The sequence below is a fragment of the Lithobates pipiens genome, unplaced genomic scaffold (genome assembly GCF_037356315.1).
Source record: "Lithobates pipiens isolate NorthernLeopardFrog02 unplaced genomic scaffold, aLitPip1_a1.2 Scaffold_8, whole genome shotgun sequence".
NCBI lineage: Eukaryota > Metazoa > Chordata > Amphibia > Anura > Ranidae > Lithobates > Lithobates pipiens.
Genome location: NW_027507903.1, coordinates 63380025 through 63389358, shown reverse-complemented (window position 1 = coordinate 63389358; position 9334 = coordinate 63380025). Strand labels below are relative to the sequence as shown.

The window sequence follows — 9334 nt, the reverse complement described above, 5'->3', positions numbered from 1 at the left end:
AGCGTCACGTGTTCCTGTGCAATACTTGCGGCGTCTTCCTGATCGCCGCACGTTTGTTACAGACGTACCATGCTCGTGGTCAATGGGGGAGTGGTTTTGGCCCGTTCGGCTGGAGAAGACTCTCCGACCGGCGACGCCTTTCCTCCTCCCCCGCACTACGCCACGTTGCGTGACGATGGTGGGCGGTGCTGTGGTGACACATATATGGGCGTCTCTCCGGGCGTTCTTGGCACTCAAGGCCTCCTGTATCTTTCACTCCACACCGTGCTATTTTTCTCTCTCTCCAGCTGATGTTTGGTTTCTCCAGGTAATCATCTTTGTTGCACTTTTCTTTGTTTGGCTTAACCAGCCTCTATATTCACTTTTCACATATTGGTTTTTGTCACTATCTTTGGCAGTTCATCTACTGCCAATGTTTAATTTATCACCTTTTCTCCACTAGCACGGTGTACTTTATTTCATATCTTCACTTTAGTCACCCCCAGTGATCTCTTATCTTTATCTTGACTGTTTTCCTTACAGAGTACCCTTGTGGTCCCTAGCCCGCCCTGATTGCAGCCTGCCTGGGTCACCGCTACTGCTGTCTGCCACGGCCCCCGTTTAGAGGCCATTTCAGGACACCTTTGCCCCCTCCTGCCCTGCCATTTGCCAGTTGTTCAAACTAGTAAGTTCGCACTTTTCGTGCGGCCGGGGGTTATTATTCTACCCCTGTTTATGGGTCTATCTTATTAATCCACATTTTTACTTTTTTCATTTTTTTAGATACTCACGTGCATGCTCCTGACGAGTGGCGCATCAGCCACGAAACGCGTAGAGCTATTTGTTGCCGTGCGTCTACCCAATGTTATACTTGTTCAGTTATTACTTTATTCCTACCTCATTTGGCTCAGTGAGGCCATAGGTCCCGCAGATATTAATGTGCAATATTGATTTTACCCAAGCCTGTCCATGTTGAACTATGGAATTTTACAATGATCATATTTTTTTAGATACCATTGTTATCAAATTGCTGAATGTCTACTATCATGTTTATTTATTTACCATGAATATCAGTGGTTATGTCTTTTGATGCCCCTGTTGTCATCTTTGCTATTTTTTGTTACCATGTTATATATCTTATTCGATAATAACAATGTATTATATTGCTATGTGAATAAAATTCCTTTGTTCAACTGATATTATGTTTTGCTATCATGTGCCTCATATAAAGTCCCACCTTCCTTGTTCCCCCCTCCCCATTGACTTTAAAAGGGATGGAAATACATGACCTTACCAGCTCATGGTTTCATATAAAGTCCCGTAGGGATGGAAATACGTGACCTTACCAGGTCTTGGCTTCCTTAAAGTCCCTAAAATTATCCTTCTTTTCATTTGATATGGATACAGTGTAGGATGACTGAGTAATTGTCATTCAAACTGTGAGAGCGCTGAAAGCTGAAAATTGGTCTGGTCAGGAAGGGGGTGTAACTGCACTGTACTGAGGTGGTTAAACAGCACAGTGCTTGTGCTATCTAATCTGTCCCTTTCTATGCTGTAAAAACATGGTTGTTCCTGTGTCCCCCTATGTAAACTGACCACAGTAATTGTGGCTGCTGATTCATGATACCCTGGTCAATTTACTTGCCTCCGTCATCCCACAGTTTCTCCCTCTTCCTCCCTGCCTGTCAGCTCCTGCGTGAGCGATCTCCTCCTATTAGTAGCTGGCAGTAAAGTCAGAGTAGGATTACTGCCAGCCCCTCTGTTATACCAAAGTATACTGCACAGTATAAATATTTATTTAAAATGATGCCACTAAATACCTTATTTCAGATTGCCTCTGTGTGGTCATGTGACCTCTCGCTGCTCTCCTCCCCCAATATTGGGAATACAGCAGGAGGGGCTGAGCAGACAGCACACTGGTCACGTGACCTTCTTGTACTCCTGCAAATGCTCCCGATCCCTAGTCCAATACCTGGACACTCAGGGATGATTGGTGCGGCGGTGGGGGAACTTATAATCACCGATCTCTCTGTGCGGCTTTCAATAAAGCAGCTGACAGCCGCTTCTCCTCTCCCCACTGCGACTTTGACCGCACCGGTCATCCCTGAGTGTCCCCGTCCTCCACCGGTCACCCTCCATGGGCTTCTCTGCCCCCCCCCCGGTTCAGTCATCCCTGACTATACATTCATAACTGAAACATCGTAATCTATATTTACAATGTCTATGTTTTATGAATGGAGAGGAGTTCAGTGCAGAGAGAGGGACTGGGGAATGTCTATCCTCAGTCCCTTTACATGTCTCAAAGGGGAGATGTCAGGGTCTGTTTAGACCTCTGACATCTCACCAATGCCCCCCCCCCCCCCCCAACAGGGTTGGATAAAAAAACAAACAAAAAACAAAACATTGTGATAAATAAATATTTTAAATAAAATACAAAACAAAATAAAAAAGACACTGACTGTCCACTCTCCCCACCCCAAAAAAAGAAAGTAAAATGAAATTTTTATATATATATATATATATATATATATATATATATTGTACAGGACGCCATGGCTGGGTCCTGGAAGGACGCTATATTTCCCCTCTGTTTGGGTTGTGGTCTTTTTAAATGAATAAAATTGATTAACCCACCTGTTAAGGGAGTGCCTTTAAAAAAACAAGACAGGAAGTGGTAGGGGTGTGGAGGAGTGGAGAACACATGGTGGATGGTGTTTGTTTGGGTTGCAGCAGCTGAAGTGGACAGCAGTGTCCTGTTTGGAAGGCTCCTGGCAGGGGAAGCTGCCTGCCATCAAGATCAAGCTCTGTTTCTGATAAAGACTGCTGTTTTGGACTTTGCAAGTCGGTGAGACTACAAACCTTTTTCCTTTTGTTTTTGGCTGCTGTAAAGCGATTTAAGTTTAATAAACCCTTTGTTGTGTGCAAAGCCTGTGTCCTGCGATCTACCTGGTCCCCCGAACATTACAAGTGGTGCTCGAATGCGGGCAGGACAAAGTAACAGGCGTTTTTTCTTGCTATTTTTTTATTTTTTTTTGCATGGGATTTGAACTGACATTTAAAGGGACAGTACAGTGAATTTATGTCCTGGGTTAAAGCTGCACAGCTGTTGAAAGCTGAAACAATGGAGGAGCTAATTAAACAGCTGTCCTTAGCTAATATACAAGCGCAGACTCGCCATGAGGAAGCTAATCAGCGCTTAGCTGGAGGTACAAAAAAACGCACCACAACGAGTTGGTGGCCCAGTTAGCAGCCCAGTTAGCAGCCCAGCTAGCGACCCAACAAGAGGTTATGCAGGCTCAGATGGCGGCCTTAAAAGAAGCAGTGCAGCAGCTTTCTCAGGGCCGTGAACAAGTGGCCGTTGCCCCTGGCAACCAGGTGACCATAAGGGCAAGCCATTTTTTGCAGAAGTTGTCCCTGAGTGATGACGTAGAGGCGTTTCTGGCAACATTTGAGAGGACGGCAGAGAGAGAAGGGTGGCCCCAGGACCAGTGGGCCGGCTTAATTGCTCCTTTCCTCACCGGAGATTCTCAAAAAGCCTATTTTGACCTACCACCAGAAGATGCTAAAAATTATCAAAAACTAAAGGCAGAAATACTGGCTCGGTTGGGGGTGACTACGGCCGTTCGGGCCCAACGAGTGCACCAATGGAAGTATCGTTCAAACCGGCCACCGCGATCTCAAATGCATGACCTGGTGCAACTAGTAAAAAAATGGCTGCAGCCCAAAGTGTTGTCTGGCCCCCAAATTGTGGAGCGGGTCGTGCTGGACCGATACTTAAGGTCACTGCCAGATGATCTTCAACGGTGGGTCAGCCATGAAGACCCCAAAACCACGAACTGCCTTGTTGAGATGGTGGAACGATATACGGTGGTGGAGGATCTGCTTGGCCCCACCGAGCGTCAAGGGCCCAGTCTGCCACGGCCCTTCCGACCAACTGCCGCCCTTCGAAAGGATGTCCCCAGGAGCCCTGGAACCAACACCCCGGAAGGCCAAGAGTCACACCCGTTACCCCCTCAGCGACCTGTTCCTGATCGGAGAGGAGGGGATGTACAATGTTGGCGATGTCATGCCTGGGGCCATACCCGGGCCCACTGCCCATTGCAGGAAGAACCCATGGAATGCGGGGTTCTTCGGAGGGAGTCTTTTTATGCCCATAAAGCGTGTACAACACATCTTGACCTTGGAGAGGGGAAGTTTGAGTGTGAAGTCCAAGTGAACCACCACCCTGCCCAGGCTTTGCTGGACTCTGGAAGCATGGTAACCCTGGTTCACCCTAGAGTAATTGGGAAGATTGGTCCGGTAAGCAAAATTTTGCGGGTTGTGTGCATTCATGGGGACACTAGAGAGTACCCTCTCATCTCGGTGTCCATCTCCACAGCATGTGGCACTAGTACTCAAGAGGTGGGGGTGGTAAAAAACTTGGTACATGACGTTATCATAGGACGTGACTGTCCGTTATTTGCAAAACTTTGGAGACAAGGAGAACTATCTGAAAGGTCCAGAGACTGGGAAGAAACTAGTCCCTCTGTTCCTGTTGTTGAGGGTAATAACCCTGAGATGCCACATGTTCGTAATATGGACCCAGTTGATAAAAACGCCAAGACTTTGGTTAATAATGATGAAAATAGTGCTGATACTGTTAAGGATGTCAATATGTGGGGGTCTCAGACCTACCTGAACACTGAGGAGGGGGAACCTTCCCCGCTCCAGGTAATGCTGGGGGAAGAGGATGAGGAAATGGCCTCTACCCCTGACTTGCCAGATTTGGGTGTTCCCCAGGGGGCATTTGGTACTGCCCAGATGCAGGACCCCACTTTGGCCAGGGCACGGGAACAGGTTGTAGTAATAAATGGGGAGCCCCAAGAGCCAGGTGCTAATGAGCGGTGGCCAAATTTTTCAATATGTAATGAATTGCTTTATCGGGTTACTAAAGTGAGAGAAAATGTGGTAGAACAATTTATTGGTACCCCAACAGTATAGACGCAAGGTCCTGGACCTGGCCCATGATGATGTGTTAGGGGGACACCTGGGAGTTGAAAAGACTGAGGCACGGATCGCAGACCGGTTTTACTGGCCAGGCTTGAAAGCAGAGGTAAGGAGATACTGTACCTCTTGTCCCACCTGTCAGTTGACCGCTCCAGCGACCCATTTCCGGAGCCCGTTGGTCCCTCTGCCCATAATTGAGGTCCCATTCGAGAGGATAGCCATGGATATAGTGGGTCCCTTGGTAAAGTCGGCTCGAGGTCATTCTTACATACTGGTGATCCTCGACTATGCCACTCGATATCCTGAGGCGCTACCCCTACGGAATACCTCCTCTAAGGCTATTGCACGGGAGTTATTCCAGTTGTTTACACGGACAGGTTTTCCCAAGGAAATTCTCACAGACCAGGGCACCCCGTTTATGTCGAAGGTTATGGCTGATGTATGCAAACTGTTCTGAATTAAACAGCTGCGCACATCGGTCTGCCATCCCCAAACAGATGGATTGGTAGAACGTTTTAATAAGACCCTTAAGTCTATGCTCAAGAGAGTGGTACAAAGGGATGGGAAACACTGGGACTGCCTGTTACCAGCTCTCCTATTTGCTATCCGAGAAGTGCCCCAGGCCTCCACTGGGTTTTCGCCCTTTGAATTGGTATATGGGCGGAGACCTCGTGGATTACTGGACTTTGTTAAAGAAGAATGGGAAAGTGAACCAATTCAGCATAAAAGTGTTCTTGAATATGTCTCTCAAATGCAGGAGAGGATCCGAATGGTGATGCCGCTAGTTAAGGAACACTTACAAAAAGCCCAGGAGGCTCAACGACGGGTCTATAATAGGGCAGCCAAAATTAGGAACTTCCAAGTGGGGGATCGAGTAGCAGTGTTGATTCCCACTGTGGAAAGTAAGTTCTTGGCCAGATGGCAAGGCCCTTTCGAGGTTGTAGAAAAAGTGGGAGAGGTAAATTATAGAGTCCACCAGCCAGGCAAGAGGAAACCCTTCCAGATATATCATGTAAACTTGCTAAAGCCCTGGACAGACAGGAAACCAGTGACCTCCCTGGCTAGTACAAAACTTGAGCCTCGGGTTGGGGTGGAGAGTGTCCAAGTAGCAAATACCCTGTCTAAAACCCAAAGTCAGCAGGCAAAGGAGTTCTTGCAGAGAAATAAAGAAAAATTTTCAGACTTGCCAGGGCTCACTAGTGTCATAGAGCATGATATTGTCACAGAACCAGGAGTCAAAGTTTTTGTCCGGCCCTACCGCATCCCAGAGGCTCAAAGGAAGGCCGTTTCAGAGGAAGTAAAAAAGATGTTAGACCTAGGGATTATTGAGGAATCGCAGAGTGAGTGGTCGAGCCCGATTGTGTTGGTACCGAAGCCCAACGGGACTCTGCGATTTTGCAATGATTTCCGGAAACTTAATGAAGTTTCCCGGTTTGATGCCTACCCCATGCCCCGGGTAGATGAGCTTATCGAGAGACTAGGTCCAGCCAGGTATATCACTACGTTAGACCTTACCAAGGGGTATTGGCAAATACCGTTGACTAAGGCCGCTAGAGAGAAAACAGCTTTTTCTACCCCAGAGGGGAGTTTTCAGTACAAAAGGATGCCTTTTGGATTGCAAACCGCTCCAGCCACGTTCCAGAGAGCAATGGATAGGATTTTACGACCTCACCGGAAGTATGCCTCAGTGTACTTGGACGATATAGTCATTTTTAGCAAAGACTGGGAATCACATTTGCCCAAAGTGCAGGCAGTGCTGGACTCTCTTTGGAAGGAGGGGTTTACAATAAACCCTGAAAAATGTGCTTTGGGAATGGAGGAGGTGAAATACCTGGGTTATATCGTGGGTAGAGGGGTAGTAAAACCTCAGGTCAACAAGATAGAGGCTATACAGAATTGGCCCCGCCCCCTCACAAAAAAGCAGGTACGTGCATTCCTGGGCATGGTTGGATACTACAGGAGGTTTGTACCCAACTTTGCCACGTTGGCGGCTCCGTTGACCGATCTGACTAAGGGTCGGAAATCGGTCATGGTGGGGTGGAATGCAGACGCTGAGAAGGCTTTTTTGGAGCTCAAGTCGGCGCTGTGCCAACACCCTGTCCTGGTAGCACCCAATTTTTCAAAAGAGTTTGTTGTCCAGACTGATGCTTCCGATGTAGGATTGGGAGCGGTGTTGTCACAGGTTATTCATGGCGAGGAACACCCGATAGTCTTCCTCAGCAGGAAGTTAACACCAGCGGAGAAAAACTATGCCATAATTGAACGAGAGTGTCTGGCCATTAAGTGGGCTCTGGAATCCCTTAGATATTACCTTTTGGGAAGGAAGTTTAGGTTGATTTCTGACCATGCCCCTTTAACATGGCTGAGACAGGGAAAAGGGACTAATGCCAGGGTTACCCGGTGGTTCCTGGCACTCCAGGAATTTAAATTTGTAGTGGAGCATAGGCCCGGGAGACTGCATCAAAATGCAGATGCCCTCTCCCGAGTCCATTGTTTGAGCTCCACTGTTGCCTCCACCTCCTTGGCGTTGGGGCACAGGGGGGGGATATGTACAGGACGCCGTGGCTGGGTCCTGGAAGGACGCTATATTTCCCCTCTGTTTGGGTTGTGGTCTTTTTAAATGAATAAAATTGATTAACCCACCTGTTAAGGGAGTGCCTTTAAAAAAACAAGACAGGAAGTGGTAGGGGTGTGGAGAACACATGGTGGATGGTGTTTTGTTTGGGTTGCAGCAGCTGAAGTGGACAGCAGTGTCCTGTTTGGAAGGCTCCTGGCAGGGGAAGCTACCTGCCATCAAGATCAAGCTCTGTTTCTGATAAAGACTGCTGTTCTGGACTTTGCAAGTCGGTGAGACTACAAACCTTTTTCCTTTTGTTTTTGGCTGCTGTAAAGCGATTTAAGTTTAATAAACCCTTTGTTGTGTGCAAAGCCTGTGTCCTGCGATCTACCTGGTCCCCCGAACATTACAATATATATAAAATTGTAATGAATAATAAAGAAAATTAATTGTAAAAAAAAATTTGTAAAAAAATAAATAAAAATAAAATAAACTACTGACACAGTCCACACCTCATCAGTGCCCAACTGCCCACCAGTGCTGCATATTAGTGCCACTGTCACATGACATTAAAAAAAGTATCAGTAATTGGTATTGGCGAGTACTTGGTACTTGTACTCAGTCTTAACAAAGTGGTATCGGGACGGCCCTACTTACCAACATTGAGCTTCACCTGTTTTTTTGGGTTTTTTTTACACCGCACATTTTGGCTCATCTGACAGCTATGTTTGGGGTAGCGTTACCTATTAATGGTACCACTCACATTTTTCCTACGTTCCCGACATACAAGTGTGAACGCAGCCTCGACGACTTCTTTTACGCATTTCTTGTGTGCAGGGCAGCCCACTGAGATGAATGGGTTGCTCTACATGCAAAATGCAAGAACGCGCTGAAAACGCATGGAAACACGGGCATGGCCGGTGTTCTGCCTAATACAGTCCGCCCATCAAATGCTGTCCGCTCCATACTGCGCATGCGCAGTACGGAGCAGCCGAAGCTTCGGAAAAACTCCGAAGTTGAACGGTGCCTGCGCCGTGAGTGGAGGAGGTAGCCCCACTATCCAAGCGGACATAGGGTTAAGAATTTTAGAGGGCCCCTCGCGGGCGAGCTTCGCTCGGCCTCGCTCGGCTCTTTTTTATTCTAACTCTATGTCCACTTGGATAGTGGGGATAGAACCTGGACTCACGGCGCAGGCGCCGTTCGTCCTCGGCAATTTTCGGAATCTGTGTTCCTGTGTACTGCGCATGCGCAGTACGCAGGGGACAGCATCTGATGGGGGACACTATTTTACAAGACACCGGCACACCTGTAGGCACTGAAAGTAGTCAGTGTTCTTCTTCAGACATGGATTCAAGAAGATCCCATCCTAACATATAGTAGATTCCAGTGTAACTATAAAGGAAAAACTTTTTTTTTCCTTTTGGATGGAGTGGAGAGGGGTGATATCACCTGTCGGGTTTTATTGCTCTCGGTGTCCCCACTAGGGAGATTCATCCTGTTTCCTGTAAAAAAAAAAAGTAAAGAAATCCCAAATGTTGGGTTGTCCCCAGAAGGGTAATAGAGAGGAAATCTTCCCAATGAGTTCTACTCTCCGCCAGGCAGGGAGAAGGTTCCTTCTAGTGATCTCAGGGTCTCTCAGTACAATGAATGGTGTGATTGTGTCCGGGCAGGAAGCGATGCTCAGTACTAAGGTCGGGCATATAGCTTCATTATATATCACTGACACTCACTACACACCGCTGTATTCAACGCTCGCAGGCTGCCCCCTGCTGGTCATATGGCAGCTTTACATTCACCTTCGGGAATCCAGTA

General features: G+C 47.4%; 1 long non-coding RNA gene across 1 annotated transcript; it reads left to right on the top strand.

Annotated features, from left to right (window-relative positions):
* The first annotated feature begins 374 nt into the window (after positions 1 to 374).
* Positions 375 to 1176, top strand: LOC143962577 (uncharacterized). The gene is made up of 2 exons (XR_013270726.1): positions 375 to 664; positions 763 to 1176. It is a non-coding gene; the product is annotated as an uncharacterized LOC143962577 (long non-coding RNA).
* Positions 1177 to 9334: the final 8158 nt, after the last annotated feature.